The sequence below is a fragment of the Eurosta solidaginis genome, chromosome 4 (genome assembly GCF_040869045.1).
Source record: "Eurosta solidaginis isolate ZX-2024a chromosome 4, ASM4086904v1, whole genome shotgun sequence".
Lineage (NCBI taxonomy): Eukaryota > Metazoa > Arthropoda > Insecta > Diptera > Tephritidae > Eurosta > Eurosta solidaginis.
Genome location: NC_090322.1, coordinates 7,843,804 through 7,869,265, shown reverse-complemented (window position 1 = coordinate 7,869,265; position 25,462 = coordinate 7,843,804). Strand labels below are relative to the sequence as shown.

At 34.5% G+C, this 25,462-nt stretch overlaps 1 long non-coding RNA gene across 1 annotated transcript in view; it reads left to right on the top strand.

The window, feature by feature from the left end:
- The window catches only part of LOC137248942 (uncharacterized), a 325,966-nt gene extending 301,120 nt beyond the window's left edge, over positions 1–24,846 (top strand). Inside the window, exon 3 of the long non-coding RNA XR_010952220.1 lies at positions 24,732–24,846. This is a non-coding gene — a long non-coding RNA (uncharacterized lncRNA). The remainder of the gene's footprint in view (positions 1–24,731) is intronic.
- Positions 24,847–25,462: the final 616 nt, after the last annotated feature.

The following is a 25,462-nucleotide window of genomic DNA, read 5'->3' as shown; positions in this document are numbered from 1 at the left end:
CTTGAAATCCAATTTAATAAAGGCTTTTGAAAGCCCAGTAGATCAAATTTGTGAACTAAGAGCTCGTGATTAACAGAGTCAAACGCTTTACTAAAGTCAGTGTAAGTTACATCTGTTTGTCTGCAATCTAAAAAACCATTTATAACAAAAGACGTAAATTCAAGCAAATTTTTAGTTGTTGATCTTTGACCCACAAAGTCATGTTGGCAAGGTGATATTAAAGAGCTACACAGATATTGAAGCTGGCCTGTAATTATCTGCTCAAAAGATTTAGGGATATCTGAGAACTTAGCTATGCCTCTGTAGTTCTCAATATTAGACCTACTACCTTTTTTATGCAAAGGTATGATAAACGATTGTTTCCAAATAGATGGGAATGATGCGGATTACAGAGACAGTTTAAACAATTTTAAGATAGGTTCAGATAGGCTGACAGCACAGTACTTAAGAACGCAACCGGGAAGACCATCTGGACCAGGTGAAGATAACGGTTTCAATGCAAGTAGACTCTGAAGAACAGTATCTTTATCAATAAATGGGTTTAAAATACTATTAGAACTTTCCAAGCTATATAGATAAACATCGGACTGAACACATTGGGATGAATAGGTTGATTTAAAGAATTCAACAAATAAATCTGCGATCTCATGATCGGAATTAGCGTTTTTGCATCCATAAATAAAAGTATATGGAAAACAAGAAGTTTACCTTTTCGAATTAACAAAACTGTAGAAACGTTTCGGGTTGTTAATAAATTGGAATTTGCAGCACGATAAGTAACCATTATAAAATTGCTGGTTAAGACGATGGAAATTGGAGCGCCTACTAAATATTTAGAAAAATACATAGATTTTCCTGATCTCTTGAAACGATTATACAATCTAGACTTAATATTATCAAGCCTAAGTAGTTGCCTTGAGAACCAAGATGGTTTACCCGTGGTAATACTAGAAGAACGAAGGGAAACACAGCTTTTAAAGAAACCATCAAGAGAGCTATAAAACAAGGAAGTCCATGTTTCTACATCTTTACACGCGTAAAGATTCGACCAGTCATCAGTTTATTGAGCTCACTAAAATTCGTCTTAGAAAAACATCTCGGACGGAGAAGGGAATTCGATTTAGAAACCTCATGCATCAAAGGTTTGAACAAGCGTTGGATGTAGAGGGTCTTCAGGCAGTGATAATGGGGTAGTTCGGTTTAGTGTAATACCCGTAGAGTCATATGCAAACACTAAGTTTAATATTTTGCTTTTGGAATTTAATATATAATTCATTTGGAGAAGAGATGTATCAAGAAGGCTAATTAAAAACTCATGTTGAGTGGTAGGAGTCATGAAATTTGAGTCAATGGTATTGATCCAATTTACTGCTTTCCGGCTTATCCGACGCGGAAGCTATACAGTGCCGTGCTGCCGTTATATATATATATAGATGTTGAAGCTTGTTGCACGCATTGCTGCACATTCGCAGCATTTTGTGTAGTGTTTGCAAAATACCAGCACAATGAGGGTTGTGCACAATCACTATGCAATGCATTGCAGCACTATCGTGAACCGGAAATATCGGACACATTAGAGAACTTCGTTATCGATGATGTGATCTGGCGTTATAAGGAACCGTGCACGCAAAAGGTGTTGCGCGAGCTGGAATTTTAGCGGTGGTTGAAGGTTCTTCTTTTGGTGGTGAGCAATTGCTTGTGGTCACCATGGTCAATTCCCGTGCAAGGCAACATCAAAAATTTAGAAACAAGTTGTTTCAATTAGAATAAAAGCTTTTTTGAAAACTTCTCAGAGAAAACTAATCTGCTTTGCAGATGCTTTACGTAAAATAAGTAAAACTTTGAGCCTAAATCATGAGCACTAAAAGCTTTCCGACAAGGCTTAGTTAGAGCTTACATATGAAATGTAATTACAAGCTTGCTTTAGTTTACAAAGCTTAGCTTTATGGGCAAATAAAGTCCATCCGAAAGTTTTTTAAAAAGAGAACGAATGGTACGAAAGTCTCAGGGAGCTGTTTAAATACAACGTAAGCCTTCGTTTGTGCCCAATGAAATATTAAGTACCATTGTCATATAAACTTTCTTGCAGACAACGAAATTGAGCTTTTCTGGTAAAAAGCTCTAAGTAAGAAAAAATGTAAGACCAAGAATACAAACATAAATCCTCGAATTTTTTAAAGCAGAGAAATTCAATTGGCAGTCCTACACACTACTGAACGTTGTAAAGAAATTGAAAGCTCTGAAATAAAAACTCCGGGAGGACCTTGGAAAACTGTGGCAATACTGTTTTAACTTACGCTCAATGCTTCAATAGACCAAAGTAATAAGCTAATAACGGTTAACGAATGTGAAGTGCAGCAAAGCCAAATATCACAAATTATACCACTAATAAACAACTTAAAGCTAATGAGTTCACATAAAAGCTCTACGCATATTTCCAAGAAATTGAATATATGAATTCAATAACTCATTTGAGTGGAAACTAATACTCAAAATTATTGCACGCCATAAATAATTTTATAAGATTACATCATATCAAAGTGAACTTTACTCCACTGATTAAATTTAAAGCGTCTCAATCTTTTGAATGCAAGATTCTGAATAGCTGCATACTTCTCATCTTCCATAGTTTTTAGATATATATATATCCATATATTTGTGATCCTATATGTTTTCGTGGTTAGGTGTAACTTTGATTATAGCATTTTGTTGTTCCTTTCATAAATATGTGCCTTGTATTGTCAATTCAATGGTAAGCCGCCTGACAATATGCAACATGACAGTAAGACAAGCAATAAGCAGACAGCAGTTTGCTATTAGCGATAGAGGTGAGGTGTGCTTGGTTATCGGGGGCATATAAGTAGTGCGGGTCATATTTATATAATCACACTTTCATATAAGGGCCCACTACTGGCTAAATTAAAAGCTTAGGCTATTGAAGTATTTTTGAAAATTCTCATTCAATTACAAGTTAAAATTCGAGTACGCAGAATACATTTGAAGCCAATAGATATTTGTTTGCTAGTTTCTAGACTAAATCGTATTGGCACAGTTGTTCAAACCAAGGTATTGCAAGCTTTTTGAGCTTTTGTTACTTTCATAGCAAATGAAGCTTAACTTACGTTTGAGAGCTTTATTGAATAAAAGCTTCTCTTATCTAGCGAATACTGGGACCGTTTTTGTTTATATAAATTAATGATGGTATACTAGGTTTTTTCGCTCTTAAGTTTTGCATAGAAAGTATTTATTTACTTTTGCCTAGTTCCTCTAGCTTTTCATTTTAGATGGCTTTTTGGAGTGTTTTTTATGCTTCCCAATGCTCTCTTTAGTTGTTTTACAAAAGTAAATAAAATGTAGATGTTTTTTTTATTATTATTATTTTATTATTAAGAGTCTATTCCATTCCAAATAAAATTACTACAATAATGGTTTTAAAGGTCATTTTAAGCTTCGGTTCCATTTGAAAGTGCGTTGTCGAAAACTTTTTTTAGAAAAAGCTTTCCCAAAACAACTTTCAACTTAGTTTTGTTATTAGTTAATGTTTTGGGTGTTCTTCAATCAGATATATGTAGCTTCTAAAAGCATATTTAAAAACTTTCAAGTAACTTTTCCAGTAACATTGTCAGGGTGAAAACTTGCCTAAAACTATGTTAAGAAGCAGTTTCACATATTATTTTTTTGCTTTCATGCTGCTGTTGCAGTTGTTAGATAGATAATTAATTGAGGATCGCACTGCGACCATTGGTCTATTGTGCCCTGTTGCAGTTGTTACTATGTATATACATTTTAGTTGGTACAAACTTTTGTGAAGCTTTTAAAAGTTTTTTTGTGAAAGCTTCAACTAACTTAAAGCCTTTGTGCAAATGTTTAAATTAAATTTATACGTAATTAATTGAATGTAAGTTTTTTCTAGCATAAACTATTTTTGTTAAGCTTTCTTGAGCTTTTTGGCAAAAGCTTCCGTTAAGACAAATTTTAGAAAAATTTATGCTTTTTAAACTTTGAATTTTGGTTGCTGTTGAAAACATTTTTTTGGTAACAACATAACCGCTGATCTAATAAAAATTTCAAAAGCTGCGCAAAAGCTTCAAACGTTTTAATGGAGGAGAATTTCGTTATTTTTGTTCTACTCAATAAGAAGGTGTTTATATTCAAAAGCCTCTTAGACCAATTTTTTCCAAAGTTTTTCGGCAACAAACTTAAAGTGGCTAAGAGCTTGTATAAAAGCTTGCAAAATTTATTCTGTAGAAAGCTTTGTTTTATACAACATGTTATTAAAACTGCTTTTCTAGCCGTTTAAAAATTTTGTAAAGCTTTTTATGGCCGTTATGCGCTTATTTTAAAAGCTTTTGAGTAAATGCTAACACTGTACTTCTTTTCTATATTAGTCATTGGGTGAATTTTATCTGTGAACTGAAAAGTTTTGGGTACCTTACCAAGTATTTACTAAAAATGTCTTAAGAACTTTCTTGAAGCTTAATTGGTGAAAGCTCAAGCTAACACAATTTAGTAAAAGCATTTGACACTCCTAGGCTATGGAAAGCTCTAAAAAAAGTTTAGAAAAAGCTTTCTTCCAGCTTTTTGAACATTTTGGCAAAGCTTTTATCTAAAAAAAAAATTAAATTAATATTCTAATAAGTTATTAGAGAAAGTTTTTTTGAGCTTTTTGAATATTTTGGTACAGCTTTTATATGAAGGCTCTGGTTTAAGGATATAACTATAGGACTATAGGATTGAATGAACTGTTTTTGAGAACATAGTAGTTTGGAATACACCTGAGTGCCAAATCGCGTAAGCTAAAAGACCTTTTTTTGTAAAAACCGAAGCAAAGCAAGCTTTGCCAACAAATCATATTTCTCAAGTTGTTAAATATCTTCAATTTGTTAAAAAAAATTGTCTCCAAATAAAAAAGCTTCCCACAAAAATTCAAAGTTTTATTTGAAACTTGGCCTGCTCTTCTCCATCCAGCGCCAAATATAGCGCACATTCACATATGTCACTAAATGTCATAGCCAGATATTGAATGTCTATTATTCGTTATACTTAAGTCACATAAAAAACTGCAATAAAATCGACGGCGGAGAATATTTACCGCTTCAACAATTATTGCCTAATCATCACAAAACACAAATTTTGCTAAACGTGTGTGGCTTGATGACGATGAGCTGGCACATATTTAGCTTATGACTGCTATCAGATTATATAAATACACAAACATACACATATACAATCGCAAATACATATATATGGCACTAAATTTCTTTTTCCACTTCACCAAGCGCATGAGTGTGTGTATAAACGTGTGCCTGTTGTACGTTAATACATTTTATGGGACATGACTGTGTGTATGTGTGTGTGTGCTTGAGATTTTATGACACGCAAACGCACAAAAAGGATATAAATTACAAACATGTTGCTGTGACTTGCTGCTCGAGCGTCTCTCTGCGGCAGAGCTTTAGTTGTTGTTTTTGTAGCAGTAAGCTTTCGTATGTGCGAGCGCCAATTCAAGCAACCCAACTACGGAACGACCATTCAATCGACCTATCAGCCGACCGGCTGACTCGTCGACCAACCGCTACTACCATTTACACTTGTAAAACACAGCCATCAACGGAAACAGTTACAAGCAGTGCCACCAGCCAACCAAGGAGCACGAAGAGCTGTGTATGTGTTAGAGAGAATTTACGATGAAAGGTGATTGTGTGGCGGAGTGAAAAAATATGTTGGCTAAGAAACGTGACCGTTATGACTAAGTGGGTAGCGTTTGCTGCACAACAAAAGGGCAAGGTGTTGTGAATATGAAGGAAATTGTGATAAAAACTAAAACTAAAAATCTCAAATGAAAAACAAAAAAAAAAAAATAATAATGGCAAATGGAGTTTGTTTGAGAGAAATAACATGAAAGCAGTGCAAATATTGACAAACTCATTTAGTGGAAAGTTGTATAAGGAATAACGGTAAATAGATTTTATAAACTTAAGCGAAAAGAAACATTATATATAATTAACACAAAAAAAAAAAAAAAATCAAAAGAGAAAGTGAAAAGGACGTGTCCTGGTCAAGACGAGAAAATTGAATAGAAAAGTACGATGACGGTTCATACCGTTTACTTAATAATATATCACGACATTGCTTAACGAAACATGACATAGCAACACCTACCATAACATAAACTAACGTAACGTAAATTGGCATATACATAGCAAAGCATAACCTAATCTAATATAAAGTTTCAAAACGTAAGATAGAACAACATAACATAACGTAACATAGCCTAATAAAGCATAAAATTACGTAACTTAGCCTAACATAACATAAAACAACATAACATAAAGCGACATACCATAAAATATCATAACATAGCATATCCTAACATAACATAATATAAACATAACATAAAATAATGTACCATAACATAACATACAACAGCATAGCATTGCATAACATAACATCACATAAAATATCATAACATAAAATACCGAATTATTGAAATCTATTAAATTTCAAGTACCTAGACTTTCCGAGTGTAGGAATTCCTTCTTCTTTTGAAGGGTGAAAAAAATGCAAGGCGCGATAACCTCCGAAGAGATTTTAGGTCGAGCTTCTCTTTCAGTCGTGCTCCTTTTAATTTTTCCTACAAATTGGCAGCACGGGACCTACTTGTTTTCTGCCGACTGCGAACGGCATCTGCAAGGCAATGAGTTTTCACTGAGAAGCTTTTCAATTCAGAAATACACTCGGCGTGCTTGCGAAACACTGCCGAGGGGTGACCCCTCTTAGAAAAATTTTCTTCTAATTGAAAAAACCTCGTCTCTAAAATTTTGATGTTGCCTTGTCCGGGGCGTGAACCCAGGATCTTTGGTGTGGTAGGTAGAGCACGCTACCATCACACCACGGCGGCCGCTAACAAGCAACACCTAGCATAACATGAACTAACGTAACGTAAATTATGACATAACAAAGCATAAAATTACGTAACTTAAGCTAACATAACATAAAACAACAGAACATAAAGCGACATACCATAAAATATCATAACATAACATAATATAAACATCACATAACATAAAACAGCATAGCATTGCATAACATAACATCACATAAAATTTCATAACATAACATAAAATAACCAAGTATTGAAATCTATTAAGTTCCAAGTACCTAGACTTTCCGAATGTAGAAATTCCTTCTTCTTTTGAAGGGTTAAAAAAATGCAAGGCGCGATAGCCTCCGAAGAGATTTTAGGCCTAGCTTCTCTTCCCGGAGCGCTTGCCAAACACTGCCGAGGGGCGACCCCGCTTAGAAAAATTTTCTTCTAATTGAAAAACCTTATTTCTAAAATTTTGATGTTGCTTTGCCCGGGGCGTGAACTCAGGATCTTCGGTGTGGTAGACGGAGCATGCTACCATCCCACCACGGCGGCCGATAACAAGCAACACCTAGCATAACATAATAGCATAACATAAATTAACGTAACGTAAAATGACATATTATGACATAACAAAGCATAACTTAAACTAATGTAAAGTTTCAAAACGTAACATAGAATAACATATCATAACGTAACATAGCCTAACAAAGCATAAAATGACGTAACTTAGCCTAACATAATATAAAACAACATAATATAAAGCGACATATCATTAAATATCATAACATAACGTATTATAACATAATATAGACATAACATAACATAATGCCCCATAAAACAACATAGCATAGCATTGCATAACATAACACCACATGAAATATCATAACATAATATAAAATAACGAAATATGAAAATCTTCTTTTAAATTCCAAGTACCTAGACTTTGCGAGTATAGGAATTCATCTTCTTTTGAAGGGTTAAATAAATAAATAAATGTAAGGCGGGATAACCTCCGAAGAAATCTAAGGCCGAGCTTCTCTTCCAATTTGCGTCGTGCTCCTTTTGATTTTCCATACAAATTGGCCGAACGGTACCTACATGTTTTTTGCCGACTCCGAACGGCATCTGCAAGGTAGATGAGTTTTCACTGAGAACTTTTCATGGCAGAAATACACCCGGAGGGCTTGCCAAACACTGCCGAGGGGCGACCCCGCTTAGAAAAATTTTCTTCTAATTGAAAAACCTTATTTCTAAAATTTTGATGTTACTTTGCCCGGGGTGCGAACCCATGGCATACGGTGTGGTAGGCGGAGCACGCTACCATCACACCACGGTGGCCGCCCTTAGGGTTACCTTCATTTTTTCAACTCTCGCAAAAGTTTTTTGTTCACTTCACAATTTAAGATTGAGGGCAATATCGGCGAAACAATAAAAAAAAAACAATAAGCTCCTGTGAAAGCCTTTTACTCGCCTTCTTTGTTGATCGAAGTGATCGCATTCGAAGAGGGTGTGATATCCATCATCTAAATATGTATATCTCCACAATGTATGTGGGTCGGGGCTTCAATCCCTCCCATTTTGTGCAGATATATACGAAATTAAGCGTGTCCGGATAGGGACTGGTGTTTCAGATAGGCCTTCACAATATTTAGCAGGTATTTCCGAACATAAAAAGAGTGTCCTAAAGCATCGAACATATCACCCCATACGGCTGAGTTGCTTATTGGCATACCTTACTGCATTATTATTTCTGCTGTGTCATCTATTGTGAAGTGGGCCCGACTGTAAAAAATCTGTTCATGAAAAAAACCCTGGTCCATATTGTATAGATGCTGTGAGTCGGTAATTCCAAGGGCTGTCCATAATTTTTCTTCGGATCCAACTTGGTAAATGGAGTGAAAGACAAGAGTTGGGCTCTTTTTTAACCTTAAAAATGACAATTAGTGGGTTGTCTTAATTCTGGTCTGATAGATTATTACTTGTACATGTTTTTTAGGTAGCTTGCCTAATTGGCTCAGTGGGTATTTCGTCGGACCGCTAGCAGCTGGAGAAAGCTTTTCGCTGGCATCGGGTTCATCACAAAAGCTGCAGCTTAGCTACTCGTTTTAGTTCGCTTTTTATCCTAGTGGCTTGAATAGGGGTGCCTGCTTGTCTGGTTGATGCATTACCACGTACGAAAATTAATTCGTGTCCACTTAAATTTTCGGACCGATTTTGTGATCTTCCCTGTATTTTAAGTTCTTAAAGAGACTATACAGGTTAGGCACAGTCTTCCTAACTCTTCTATTCTAGGCTTTCATATGACACCAAGCCTCTCAGGGGAGTCGGCCGTTTGTCTTTCTCGACAATAGAATGTGCGAGCAGCGGGGGCGGAAGGGGAGTCTTATACCAGGCAATATGGGACTAAAGTTATTATATTTTTCATGAGGGGTATAGCGACATACTTCAGCTGACCTTCTCGTTCTCTAAGCCTTACATAAACTCACGCCACACACACAAAAAACTCCTTTATGCGGGTCAGTTGAGCGTTCAACGTCATAAATTTACTCACATGTCAGTTACAGTTACAGCAACTGTTTCTTACTTCACTTGAACTGCTATTGCGTCGTACGACATGGCGTATAAGCAACATTTACTTACACGCACGTGAGTGTACAACAACACAATCGCATGTAAGTTATAGCTGTTTGTGCTTGTGTGTGTGTGTGTTATGTAGGTATGTTTGTGTTGCTAGTTGGCATTTAATAAAGAGTAATGAGGCACCATTTGTATTGGAAGGTTTTTGTTGTTGTCGTTTTTGTTGTAAGTTTAAAATGAATGTCACCTGAGGCAAAAGTAAAGTAAATTTTTTGTATCCAATGGAAAGCTTTGGGAAAATGAAAAATTATGTTGAGTTAATTGAATTGTTTTCCTTGCTAAGCCTTAGTGCTGGCTGAAAATATGAAGAAGAAAGGGAAGCAAGAAAAATTAATAAATGTAATTGGAATGTTCTTCTATGACCTCTATTGAGAAAGTGAAGGAAGAAAATATGGATGTTAGTGCACGAAAATCATCGCTCTGAAATGTCTTCCAAAAGATTTTTTTTGTATCTTAACATATGTTCATTGCTGTTGCTGTAGAAGTGTAGCTGCAGCGGCAGTATTTGATCTAACAAGAGGCCAATCGTTCCGGTTTAAGATCAGAATACCTTTGATCAACGCGCATACGTTCCTGAACGTAGCGGGCTCCCGATACCAATACTAGGTCATTCCCATAACCGATGACAAGCGTGGGTTCGAAGTAAGAGTACCAAAGGAAAAACCCCATTCGCAAATGTAGCGTGCTTATCACGCAAAGTCCATCTACATGACCAATGCTTCATTGGAGTGGAGCCTGGCTCTCATAAGCGTTTGGCCTTGCTACTATGCAGTATCTTGGTAAGTCCTCTATCCCAGATGGATCTAACGAGCCTTGGAGTCACTATTAAGAATTCGCTCAGTGCTGGAAGCACCCGCTGTCTTTCTGTAGGATATACATATGTAGTTCATTTCTAGTGCCAATGAATTGCATGTAGGAGAATATTGCTGATATTACTTTCATAATAGATCCTAAGTAAAATAGATTTTGGTGATGGACTTTGAGGGCACTTTAACAGGTTCTTTGGCATTCAAGGCGATAAACAGCAGATTGTCCGCATCGAGATCGAGTACTTTCACCAACTTTTGTGTTGGTTGATTTTTCTGCGTATTTCTTGGCCCAGTGGGCTGTTCTGTCTTTTCCCAAGACTAGGATTGCATTCATTTGTAACACAAAAGATCTCGTGGGCATGCAACCAATTTGAAATGTGACAAGTCTTTAATAGGCCGTTCTGGACAACTGATTCAACTTGACTTATCCCATTATCGTAGTTTTAGGAAATTGTTCTTAAAAAATTATTAAAAAAATATATACAACAAATATATACAACAACAAAACAAAAAAATAAATAAAAATCAGGCAAAAAAGCTTAAAAAAGAAATAAATAACAAAATATTATAAAATATTTAAACAAAAAAAAAATTGTCTTATTGTTTTTGTAGCCCTACCTTAGTTATTATCTGTTAAAGAAATAGTGAAAAAATACTTAAAAAAAAATTATTTACACTTTTTTAAATAATTAAGAATATGTATAAACCATTTACATAAACACAAAATTATTAAAAAAGCTATATACAAAATTGCAAATTGAAAAATAAATAAAACAGCTTTAAAACAAAAAAAAAAAAAAAAAATATATATATAAGTTATAACAGCAGTATTCAGCGGTTGACCCATTTACTCACGTTGCTGAGCATGTGACCGCGCTATGTTGCGTGTTGAAGTTTCGCTGACGCAGCACACGCGCACAACAAGCGGAAGTTAATTGGGACAACGATTGGTGTAGTTGCAGAAACTGTGATGGAATAGCATAATCTAGTTTTAGTTAAGTAAACTATTTTTTATACAATAATTGTTTAGCATAGCATAATTACTTTAACACAAGAACTTAGCTGCTAGGTAAATTACTTTGTTCGAGTTAGTTCAATTTGGATCGTGCAAGAGCACAGAATAAATTTTATAACGTTTAAATATTTCTCGTGTTTATTTTAATTCGGTGAACGGGCAGTTCACCGCAACTTTAATTTTTTATCGCCTCGCCTGCTGTGAGGCTTAACTGGCGCCCGAGCAGTGCGGTGCAGGGTTCGCGTTCCAAGTGAAATTGTATTTAGTTATGCGTACAAAGGATAAAAAACTCGTGTAGTGAAGATAAGAACCAAAAAATTCTTTTATTAAAAAAAAAAAAAAAAGATTCAAGAATAAAAAAACCCTTGCAGTGAAGATAAGAAACAAAGAATTTTTTTTTATTCAAGAAAACAAAAAAGATACAAGAATCAACTAAAAATCCTTACAGTGAAAATAAGAACAAGAAAACAAAAAGGAGACAAACATCAGCAAAACTTACCGAGCCCAAATGAAGTGGTGGTTGTAAGTAACAAATCGTAAGCCTCATTGTGTATCTTTCCATTCCAGCATGAATCCAGAAAAGATGAAAAACTCCTTAACGGAAATGAATGACGCCGTTAACGCAATTCTCGCCCAACTTAGAAGGTTTGAAGAACATTAGATGTGTTCATTAGAGGCCTAAATGGTGACCTCCCCACTTGGCTACTAGTGCAAAACCCAAATCGTCGCCCGATACCTACTCGGCATGCCTCACGTTCATGAACTTCAACCGCAGGAACGCCATATATCGCCAGCCCCGCCCAAATAGGTATTTCAATAACAACTCCCAATAGCCCCTCGGTATTATGTAAACCCAAATATAATGACGCCGGTCAGGTTAGGGCAGCTCCAAATCAACCAAGAGCATTTACAAATTTCTCAGGCATACACCAAGGCCGGGCAGGACCAAACTGCAACTACCCGAACTCCGGTCAAACGAGAAATAGCAATCAGACTACGCAAAATTGGCGTAGCAGCTCTACCCCTTCAGGATTTATTAGAACAAACCCTAGTCCTTCCCGCCAAACCAGAATATCTAAAATACCGGCCAAATACAGGACTTTAACAATTTAAAAAGGGGCACACGTTCGGGAAGGTTTTTATTCCAATCAGGCAGGGGGCCAAGCAAACAATAGAAGTTGTTTCACTTAATACCAGTGGATGAGGAAGCAGGAGAAGACACTACGATCGAACACGGTCAGGAGCAAGGCGATGGCGATCAACTAAATTTTACGGCAGGGGCCTCGTGTCCGGTGTACCATACTTAGAGTATGCCACTCCACATCAGGGAACTCTAGAATTCTTGGTATACATAGGGGATAACAAGAATTACACTAGCGAACGAGCTGCACAAAATTCCACAGCGGTGGAAAAACCATTCACAATCATTTCGGCGGGGGAATATTAAAATACATAGAAAAGTTCGTGGACATTTTTTAGCGTTTGTGGGAAAGGACATCCCCACTACATTCTTTAACCTTCCGGGGCTAAAGTCCTTTGATGGAATCCTTGGAGACGATACGCTGACAGAAGTCAGAGCAGTTCTTGAGGGGGAATTGGACATATTGATATTAAAACCAGACACAGTAATATCTCTTAAGCGCAAAACGGCACATGTTAGTAGTATCTACATGGACCTCCCTATCGATCCTAACATTTCAGAGCCTGCAAAAGAGTAAATCCGTAGAATCCTTAGCAAACACGAAGAGATGTTTGGCCAAGTTGATAGGAGCATAAGAGGGCTCACCGCAATGCCACTGAAAATAGCAGATTTTAGAGCAGTATTATTTCCCGAGAATGCGTGCTCAAATTAGGAAATATGTACTGGCTTGCGAAACATGCAAATTTAGTAAGTACGATAGACACCCTAATAAACCAGAGTTACAGGCTACATCAATCCCATCACAACCTTGCGAGATCCTTCACATAGATATTTTCGAAACAACAAATTTTTAAGTTTTATTGACAAATTTTCAAAATTCGCAAAGCTTTTTCAAGTTAGGAACAAAGGAACTCTGCACCTTAGACACAAAATTGTGAAGCTTCTCCACTATTTTACAACTCCAAAAATTTTAGTCAGTGATAATGAACGGGGATTGATTAACCCAATAATACAGAACGTATTAGAATCATTGGGAATTCAACTTTACCGCACTTCATCTCAGAGAAGTGAGGTAAATGGCCAAATTGAGAGATTCCACTCCACGTTACTAGAAATTTATAGATTCCTGAAGGCGGAAAACTCTGATCTCAGGACTAAAGGACTCGTTAATATAGCAGTAGATCGCTATAATAATTCAGTTCACTTTGTAACGAACAGGAAACCTTCGGATATATTTTTTAATCGCTCAGAAGCTTCTAACTATCGGGAACTCCTTGACAAAAGCAGGAAAATTAATAGATACATAAAAAAAAAAAATTATTAAAATAGAAACAGATGGCTAAGGTTGAGAGACATAATAGGAGAAGGACCATGTAGAAGCGTTATAACAAAAATGATGTTATATACGTCAAGGATAAGCAAATAAAGGGGAAACAAAAACAATTCTATAAAAAGGAAATAGTTGCCAAGGAGAACGAAGTTTCTGTAACCACACTTAGTGGGATAAAAATTATAAAGCACATATAAAAAATGTAAAAAGAAGGGGACAAAATTCCCCCACATAATAAAACAAACAAACATACAAAAAACATGAAAAGAAATTATAAAATATCTGGCACCAAGAGGGAGTTTATCTAACAAGAGCGGGCTTGTAAGTGGGACAAATCGTGCCTTAGTAGGCTCGTAGTGCCATCGAATTTGACAAATGGCTACACTACTTCCAAACGGGATTCTGGCGATCTCCCCATAGCTGGTTCGAGAAATGATAACACCTCTGGTCCAGGAGAAAAGAGAAAAATTTAAGCTTATGCGCCTAATCCGCTAAGCCAATATATGAAATTATAATACTCTGCGTCTAATCCGCAGAAGAGAAAAAAAAAAAAACAGAAGACAAAAAAAAGACAAAAGAAAAAAGAAAAAAACATATTTTTCCAAAAGGAGCTTTTCGGCCGATAAATAAAAAGACAAAAACTTTTGTTTTTTCTTATTCTCCTACGCGTTTCGATGTTTTTTATAACATCTTCATCAGGGAGTCTGGTTTATTCTAATAAAACATAAAACGAAAAAACAAACATTAAAAAGTTATTAATAACTAACATCAAGCAATAACATATTTTCCAACAGTTCACTTAAATTTAACATAATACAATAACATTTGAACTGCAATTTAGTCTTTAGACGTAACATTTAACATAAAACGTTTACCTTTAACATAAAATGTTTCCTTTTTACATGTAACATTTATTAACAAAAACGTTCATTCAACAACATACATATATATACAAACTAGCACAATTAAAATTACAATTTTAAATGTGCTAATTTGGATATATATGTATGTTGTTGAATGAACGTTTTTGCTAATAAATGTTACATGTAAAAAGGAAACATTTTATGTTAAAGGTAAACGTTTTATGTTAAATGTTACGTCTAAAGACTAAATTGCAGTTCAAATGTTATTGTATTATGTTAAATTTAAGTGAACTGTTGGAAAATATGTTATTGCTTGATGTTAGTTATTAATAACTTTTTAATGTTTGTTTTTTCGTTTTATGTTTTATTAGAATAAACCAGACTCCCTGATGAAGATGTTATAAAAAACATCGAAACGCGTAGGAGAATAAGAAAAAACAAAAGTTTTTGTCTTTTTATTTATCGGCCGAAAAGCTCCTTTTGGAAAAATTAATAAAAACTATACTCTGGCCCAAAATCACTAATAATGAAAAAAACATATTTCCGAATTTCGTTATTACTTGCTACAACCAAAAAAGAAAAGAAAAACCAAAGAAATGTATTTCTAAATTTTGTTATTACTTGCTACAACAAAAAGAACAAAAAAGAAAAAAAAAAACAAAAAATCACCAAAGAAATGTATTTCTGAATTCCGTTATTACTTGCTACAACAAAAAAAAAATAAAAAATACAAACTTAAGTAGTACAACATTGAAATTATTAGATACTACTATGTAGCGCAAAAACAAAAACAACAAAAAACAAATATACAAGGAACCGAAATGATATGTACAAAAAAAAAACAAAAAAAAAAAAAAATAAAAAAAAAAAAAAAAAATTTGAATGAAAAAACATCCCTTTTCTAACAATTTTTTCACTCCCACTAATCTCCTAACCTCACACTAACATAAATAACTTCCAACAACCACTAACCTACTAACACCAATAATGTTAGGTATGGTCTTTCCAATTGCAGACTCCCACTGTTGGCGTCGGCCATCAGCGGCCTCCACATTTTCCACTATAAGGCACCAATCGTTAGTATCCAGAGCGGAAATGGGTGGATCATCAGCGGATCCTTCAAACTAATACATGCTATCAACCTTCGGCAGTACGCTACTATTATATCGAAGATGGAAAAACTGGCTTACCAACTACTAAAACGAACTGACGACCAGCTCCTAGCACAAGTCTATATCAACCAAACTCTGCAGCGCCTCGAAGAGCTGACGGGGAACACGAAAAGAATCAGACCCTCCCGATCTATTGACTGGATAGGCTCTGCGTGGAAATGGCTAGCGGGATCACCTGATGCCACTGATTGGGACAATATCCTCCACAGCCAGGGTGAAATCATAGAAAACAATAATCACCAATACAAAGTAAACAAAGATCTATTCACGGCAACTTTAGAAATTTCCAAAAAAAATTAATGAAATTGTGAGCCGCACCAATTCGGTAAAGAAGGAAACCGAGGCAGAACAATTCGAGCAGAGCGCCCTTCATAATATCGTGCTCGTCCGAGAAGAGGTCAATGAAGTAGTACGGGCATGTCAGCTAGCTAAACGTGGAATTATTAACACTTACCTACTCGACATGGACGAAGTTAATCAGATCCTGTCAGAAATAGAAACACTACCTTACCAAAATATAATTGAGGCAATTGAATACGGAAAACCATCAATATATACAAATGGGACTATGCTCCTATACGTTCTATCAATACCCAAAGTAACAGAGAAGAAGTATAACCTATTAATTACTCGCGCCGGTATCTACGAAGGCAAACAACTGGACCTTCCATTCGATAAAATGCTCGTCAACCAAGAAGAAACGTATGGACTGAAGGAAAACTGCTTGACAATCAGTTCATCTACGGTATGTGAATCAGAGTCCTTGAGCAAATTGGAAGAGAATACCTGCCTACCTCGGTTGCTGAAAGGAGGTGACGCTAGCTGCCAATTCATCAGGCGCAATGGAACGATAATCGAATTGATAAACGATAACACAATTTTTATCTCAAACTACCAAGGTGTAGTGGAAAGTAATAAAGATACTAGTAACATAAATGGCACCTACGTTATCCAGTTAAGTAACGAAACGATAAAAATTGGCAACCAAGTGTTCTCCAGCAACGAAGCAATCACAGCTCAAGCCTTGCCAGCCGTACTAGCAAACGTCAAAAACCACACTACAAAGATCAATCTGGAGTACGTTCACGATATCACGATGGAAAACGTTAGATATCTAGGGTATGTAAACGGGAAAACTAACTTCTCGTTAGTCACGGAAGCTGCCTCGATATTCGCAATAGCCCTCATCGTCACCATGCTATGGAAATGGTACACTAGGAAGCTAGATATTCCACCAGTTCAAATTCCGATGCAATGGGCAACAAACACGAAGATCTTCAAGGGCCACTCTGCCCATGAAATCCGTAACCTGGACGACAGCGCACCAGTCAAGCCAGTCAGAATCAACATTACGCCAAGTAACCAGATCGACTCTATAAAAGATATATCCACTTCACATTTTTCATGCTTCGATCTGCGGGACGCAGATCTTTAAAGGGGGAGGAGTTATAACAGCAGTATTCAGCGGTTGACCCATTTACTCACGTTGCTGAGCATGTGACCGCGCTATGTTGCGTGTTGAAGTTTCGCTGACGCAGCACACGCGCACAACAAGCGGAAGTTAATTGGGACAACGATTGGTGTAGTTGCAGAAATTGTGATGGAACAGCATAATCTAGTTTTAGTTAAGTAAACTATTTTTTATACAATAATTGTTTAGCATAGCATAATTACTTTAACACAAGAACTTAGCTGCTAGGTAAATTACTTTGTTCCAATTTGTTCAATTTGGATCGTGCAAGAGCACAGAATAAATTTTATAACGTTTAAATATTTCTCGTGTTTATTTTAATTCGGTGAACGGGCAGTTCACCGCAACTTTAATTTTTTATCGCCTCGCCTGCTGTGAGGCTTAACTTATATATTATTATAAAAGATTGCCATTTGTGTATGTTTTGTTGTCTTTGTCGACCTGCTATGGTGACTTTCTTTCAACTATTCAAACAACAAATTAATAAATAAATATATACAAAAAATTAAAGCTGCAAATAAAAAAAATGATTGTAAAATATTAACATTAGCAAAAAACTTATTTGTTAATATTGTCGGCCTGCTATGGATATCGACTCTTATTAAATTTCAATTACTCAGAAAAAAATGAATAAACAAAAGCAAAAGAAAAATAAAAAATAGCAAAGGAAATAAAATACAAATTTTACTTAAAAAAAAAAAATAAAAAATTACTTTGCCAGATTAACACAAACAAACAATTGTTGTTTTATTTTGTCCCTATCTCGGAAGCTTGTAAGAAAATTGTTCTTAAAAAATTATCTTTTGTATCGATTTTCTCTTATTTTCTAAAATAATTAAAAAAAAAAAAAATAATACAAAAAATTTAAGTAGAAAAAGAATTTAAAAAAAAAACAAGTGTTTAAAAAAACAAATGTTTTTTTTTTTCAAATTAATAAAAAAAAAAAAAAATATTGATATTAGAGAAAAATTACAAAGTTTACAAACGGCGATAGTTAATTTGACATGCTTATGAATTTCACTTCTTCATCAACTAGCTTCTCGGGAGCTGAGTACTGAGCTCGAAATCTCCAACATCCATGCTTTATACTAGTGTAAATGCCTTTATCCACTCAGCTATAAGAATGCCCCGTTGTTCGCTTTGGAATTGGTCTCTAAGTATTGCCTTTTTGTTGCTTTTCCTTAATACACCATTAGGTATATATTTATTCTATATGCTTTTAATCTTAGGTTAGGTTAGGTTGAACTGGCCGGTCCATGAGGACCTCACATAGACTGAATAAGTCCGTAGTGTTACCAGAAGTTTGTTTTAACGACCAACCTGAAAACCCCTATCAAAAACCAGGACCTATGTTATAAAATAACTCCGTCCTCTTGGCAAATACTAGAAGCTTCCTAGGATTTAAACCACTTGCTGCTTCTAGATCTGACAGCTGTATCAGTCCTAATAGCTGGAGTCTTAGCCTGGCAAGTGCAGGTCACGAGCACAGAACGTGCTCGATCGTTTCCTCCTCCAACCCGCACTTCCTGCATATGCTATCACTGACCAAGCCTAACTTAAAGGCATGTGACGCCAGAAGGCAGTGTCCAGTTAGAATACCCGTCACGAGTCTACAGTCCTCTCTTTTTAATGATAGAAGCAACTTTGTTAGTCTAAGGCTGTAAGGCCTGCACATAATCTTCGACACTTTACAGCCCCGCGCTTGAACCCACGCTTTCCTGCTTGGTTGATCATGTGCACCTCTCGCCTTCGCTTAATTTCGCCCAGTCTAATTGGGACATATACGGAGCAAGCTTCAAGGGATGCGCCCTTTTAGCTAATTCATACGCTTTTTCATTCCCATCTATTCCCATATGCCCTGGGACCCAATATAGATGTAAGCTTTTAGTCCTAATTGTGTGGAATACTTATAGGCGCGCTCAAGAGTTTAGTAACGTTTTTAAACATTGTAATTTTACTCTAATGTCAATAACAAAAACAACTGTATAAAGCAAAATGAGCATTTCTCGCTAATTAAATCCAAAAAAAGAAATTAAAAATGTATATTAACAAAAACTGGCAGACGGAGAAGAAAAACGCTTAACAACAATAAAATATATATATTTCTAAAAAGTTCGGAGGCCATCCATCCCGATGGCAAATATTGCAATTTCAAAACAAAAAATATAATAGTGAAAAATCCGCTCGTTGCTGCATCTACAAACCAAAGCAAATCCTCTTTTATTATCGCACATTTTATCCACTTTATTCAACGTAATGCCATAATATATGCTTTTCACTATTTTAACACCAACACCTTGACAGCAATTCCCAAACCGTTTATTTACTCATCTCATAAAGTGATTTTGTTGTTGCTTGTCTACTTATATACATTTTACTGTTTTCAATTTTACTGCGAGATACCCCCCTCTCAACACCAACTTGGTTTCTATGATACAACAATTACTTTGTTTTATGATTCTTTTTTACTACTTTTTACGCGCTGTTCTCTGCTTTTCTCGCAGGTTATTTTTACTAAATTACCAACAATAAACAGCGACAACAACAAAACAGCTGGCGGTTGGCGCTTCGCATATGGGAAATGACTAACAAACAAAGTAGGAAAGTTATAAAATATGTATTAGTATTTGTGTTAGTATTTTTTGTTTAAAGTGTGTTTAAGTGTATATGTGTGTGTGTGTTTGTTTGTATGTGTGCATATAATCTCTTGTGGGTATTGTAACACTTCATTGGTAGCGTATAAAAAGCCAAAGTGTGAACAAATTAAATGTAGAACAAAAAACAAACAAATAAAATAAAAATAACAACAAAAATATATTTAAAAACAATACAAAGCACAATTAAATAAGCAACAAAAATTACAGCAGCGGAATCGACACCATTAAAATCAAAAGCGTTTTCATCATCATTTGCATTATTTGCTTTATACTCAACATCATCATCACCAATCGTTCAAAAGTGTTTCTCCTCAGATTCATAAAGCTTTGGATGGATATTTTTTTGATGATTCAGTGATTTTTATGGGTTACTAGCTATACCCGGCGTACGTTGTAACGCCCGAGATAGAATGAGTGTTGCGTTATTTTTTCTGTTTTGTTTTTTGATAATTTAGTTTATTGTTCTGTAAATTGAATTGAATTCTGTACGCATATTTGGTGAAATTTTCGTTTAAAACATTTCATTATTGTATCTTATTGTCCTATATGTGGGTGCACAATATTTTTGGTTTTTTCGTTCGGTGCAAAGATAAACAAATTTTTTGGCGTTCCCACTCTAGCGCAAGCAACATATAGCTGGCCATGGGAAAAGCATGGACTCTCTAAATTTAACCTGCAACAGTAAGCGATTGTCCTTGTGCTTTGTTGATTGTAATTGCAAAAGCAAGGCGTACAGGAAACTATAAGAGCTTAAAATTAAGTGGTAAATCTGTAGGAATCATTGGGATCCGTGTTGTGAGCACGTCTTCACCTTTGCTTTTACCGCTTATGATTATTGCTCCGATTACATTCGGCATTAATTTCTTAACGCAAAGTCTGGTTCCATAGCACAATTTTGGTGGGTCTAAATTCCGAAGAAGCATGATTGGTGAGCCAGTTTTCAAAGTTAATATATGCGCAAGCATTCCAGGTGCTTCTAAAGAGTTTAGAAATTCAATTGGATAATTCACAATTTGATCTTCATCTGTAACTGTGTCGATCGATTTATATTTCGTCACTTCACCAGGAATTTGGTTTTGAATGCGATCATTGATTTTGTATACATGATCATTTTTGGGGCCTAAGATTGCTCGTTCACATAGGCAAAAAAAAAAATTTAGTTTTATATTCTTAATTCGGAAATATGAAAAACCTCCGCCTTGATCGAAGGAACCTATACCCAAAATGTGGTGATGATTGAAGTGTGGGAAATACGTTTCTATAGCGAACATACACACACACAGAATTTGATTTTTATATATATAGATAGATGTAGATAGACTGAAGCTAACACATTTTTTTAAACGGCAGCAGATTACTAAACGTCCAAAAGGAATGACAGCCAAACACAACAATGCAGCCAAACCTTAGGTCTTAAAATAACCTAAGTTTGTACGGCAGCCATAGTTCTGAAAAATCCCATTTGTAGGGAAGGTGCCACGCCCCTTTTTTCCAAATTCCACATTTTACTGGAGGTGTTAGGACTTAAAGTCATATAGCTCCTTACCAATTTTCATTATTCTAACATTACTACATCTAGAGATATGCAGTATGATATATTCCATTTGTATGTGAGGTGCCACGCCCCTTTTTTAGATTTCGATTATATTTTAAATATCTTGATATAACGAATAATAACCACTTTTTTTCCATATATATAGGTAGGTGTACGTTGCAGTTATGTACTAAAAACATGAAGGAAAGAGGTAATATGGTGATCAGAGCTAAGCTAGACGTTATTTTGAGTTTTATAAAACCATTGATTTTCTTCCCGAAAAATTGTGGAAAAAATAAAGTTTCTTCAGAAAACTTCTATAAAAATTTATCACCTATTTTTAAGTTTGCGTGGTGGAAGTGGTAGAACTTATATTTCAAGAAAAAAGGTGGTACATCTACCACTTTAGTTGTAGAAGTCCGAACACTGTTCACAGTTGAACTGCATACAAATTAACAGAACATAAGCGCCGTTTGTATAACAAACACAAATCAGTAGAAATGTTCAGCCAGCAACGAAACGTGACATACGTTTGTGTATGTGTGCTGAAGCATCTCTCATAAACAGTGTACAAACCTCGGTGTTTATGTTTACTCTCCTTCGAAAAAAACTTGCAACTTAGCAGCACGACACAAATAGAAAAATTCGTATATTTATTCAAAAAATGTTGTACACATGAAATGATCTCGAGACGCTCGTCACCCAGAGAAAAATTACCACTCATCAGCTGAGCTTCCTTTTGATACCCATATTGAAGTACTAATTAACAGCTTCCATTTAATACCCATAATGTAAAAGCACATCCTAAGGTTATTCTGAACCACTTTTTGGGCAACATCTCGACGCCCTAGTCACCCAGGGGTACGAAAAGTACCCCATATTAAAGTACTCATCAGAAGATTCCATTCGATACCCTTATTATACAAACACATCGTAGGTTTATCCGGGTCCACGTTTTGACCTATATCTCAAGACCCTAGAAATAAAAAAAAATAATAATTTTGTTAAAAACCTTCCCCTATTTGATCCCTATAATATGAAAAAAGAACGAATAAAATTGGCCTCGTATCGGCCCCAAAACATGGACAGGAACGAACATCATTTCATTTTTATATATATAGATTTGTTATATTTTTAATTTCACGACAGTGTGCGTTGCACGCATATGGCAGTCATTGTTATTTCTAATAACAGATTTTTAAATATTTATTGCCTCAAGTAACAAATTTTGAAATTTAAAACTAACCACAAAAAGGCGAAAACTTTTTTGCAGACAGAATTTTCTAACTTTTTTAAAATCTTTGTTAAAAAAAAAAAATTATTTAATAAAATTTAAATAATGAAACTTTGCTTCAATTTACTCGAAAGTCCGTTTTGAGAAATTTTCAAACAACCAAATTAAAATTTTAGATTTTTTTAAATTTACTTAGGTTCTTCACAAAAAGTTTCACATAAATTTTATCCTGACAAAAAAATCTAAATACTTGTTTTTGTTGTTTGAAAATTTCTTAGAATCGATTGTAACTTTGGGGAAATAAAAACAAAGTCTCTATGTTTGGATTTTTGGATCTCCAGAAAAAAAATTTTATTCAAAATAATTAAAAGCAAAAACAAAAATGTTTCGCGTCGAGCATTTAAAAAAAGTTATATTATATATTAATTATTTTTTAATAAAGTTTTTATTGCAGAAAATTTCATGAAAAAGTTTCAAAACAATAATAGCAAAAAAAAAAATTAAAAAAAATTTGTTTAAAGATTCCGATTCACTCACGTGAAAAAATTTTAAGGAAAATATACGGTTACTCACAAAAGTAAGTAAACACTTGGTTTATGCTGAAAAAACTCAAATACAGTGGCTCACAGCTTAACTGATAATTTTCATCTAAAATATCGCGAATTCCGTAACAGACACCACATTCAAAAAAATGTCAAATGTTATTCAAAGGTAAGGGGAATTAATCAAAATTTCAAAAATTACCATCAAAATTTTCAATTTTTTTTTTTTTCAGAATTTTTAGAAAATTTTTGAGTACGCAGTTTTGTAGCCCACATACATCGCATGGACAAAAATGCATTTTGTATGTAGGAAATTGCTCAACACCCTCGCCGAAAAAAATTCTGAAAATTCAGGAAAAATTTTGAGCTATTTCTAACTTGCACGTTATTATACTAAAATTTATTGGGCTACAAAACTGCATACTCAAAAATTTTCTAGAAATTCTGAAAAAAAAAAAATTTGAAAATTTTGATGGTCATTTTTGAAATTTTGATTAATTCTCCTTACCTTTGAATAGCCTTTGACATTTTTTTGAATGTGGTGTCTGTTACGGAATTCGCGATATTTTAGATGAAAATTATCAATTAAGCTGTGAGCCACTGTATTTGAGTTTTTTCAGCATAAACCAAGTGTGTACTTACTTTTGTGAATAACTCATCGCATTGTAAAATGTTTGCATATAAAAATAAGAACATTTTTTAAATTAAAATTTTTTTTAATATTTTTCTTTTTGATTTTTTTTTAAAAGCAAAAAGTTTTTAGTGCAGAAATATTGCTTTAATGAAATGACTGCAAAAGTTTTCATGAAGAAATTGAATAGGAAACGATTTTTTTTTTAATTTTTTAAACCAATTGTTTATATATCAAAAGGTTTTATAAAGAAGCTTGGAAACATTAATAATGAAAAATATATTTTAAAAAAATTTTTAAGCTCAACCGTTTTATTGAAAACAATACTTACATTAAGTAATAATAATACTAAAAGCTAGAAAATAATTAGGTAGGTCCTAGGTACTAGTCATCACACTCCTCATCAATCTAGGGCGTTGATTAGACAATTAAATAAAAGTGTTGGGCGCGTGAAATTTCTATTGATAGTCACAAGTAAGACCAACTGAACCTTAATCAGCTTAGGTTACGCCTCACCAACGCTTTTATTTAATTGTCTAATCAACGCCCTAGATTGATGAGGAGTGTGATGACTAGTACCTAGGACCTACCTAATTATTTTCTAGCTTTTAGTATTATTATTACTTCATGTAAGTATTGTTTTCAATAAACCCGTTTAACTTAAAAATTTTTTTTTAATTATTTTATTGATTATCATATCCGAAACACAACCAAGAATATGTATTGTGTATAGAAAATTGAGTTAATATAGCTAGAAAACTTGACTAATTAATTCATTAATGCTCTGTGTGAAATTGGTATTAAACTTTTTTTTTGTCTTTCAGGTAAACCTTCGAACAAGAAATGCAAATCAGTTGATAATATAAATACGAGTATTGGAAGAGTGTGCATTACCGGCTTAGAGCTTAAACTATTATTAAATGACACCAAAAAGGTAAAAATCTTATTTTATAATTATTTATGTATGTAGATATACAATATTCAAATATTCATACCTCAGTTTTAAGTCCTCGAACTCCAAAGTATTTTGATGTCGCTTTCACCGGACTGTATGTAATATTTGTTGCAAATATGAGCCATATCGGACCACAAATACGATTTTTTTAATATCTCGATCCTTGCGCCACATAGCGACGATTTTTTTCATGTTTGTATTATGTGTTCCAAATATGAGCCAAATCGGACCTCAAATAAGATTTTTTGAAATATTTCGATCCATGCGCTTGTAGCTTATCGGGAAGTTACTTAAATTTTAATTACAAAATTCGTGCCGGTCGGTCGGACGGACTGTCAAGTCAAGCTAAATAAAACCGTTTAAAAACTACTGGAAACAAACTTTTTTTAAAGACTTTTTTTTACAGATAATAGTTTTTAATTGCAAAACTTTTCATGAAAAATTTTTGGAAACAAAAATAAAAAAATTATTTAAAACTAACATTTTTTTAGATACCTTTTTTAAGTAGAAATATGTTTTAATTATTATATTTTAAATACTTTTCATGGAAAATGTTCCGAAACCAAAAGTTATAGCAAACTACATTTTTTTTGAATTTGT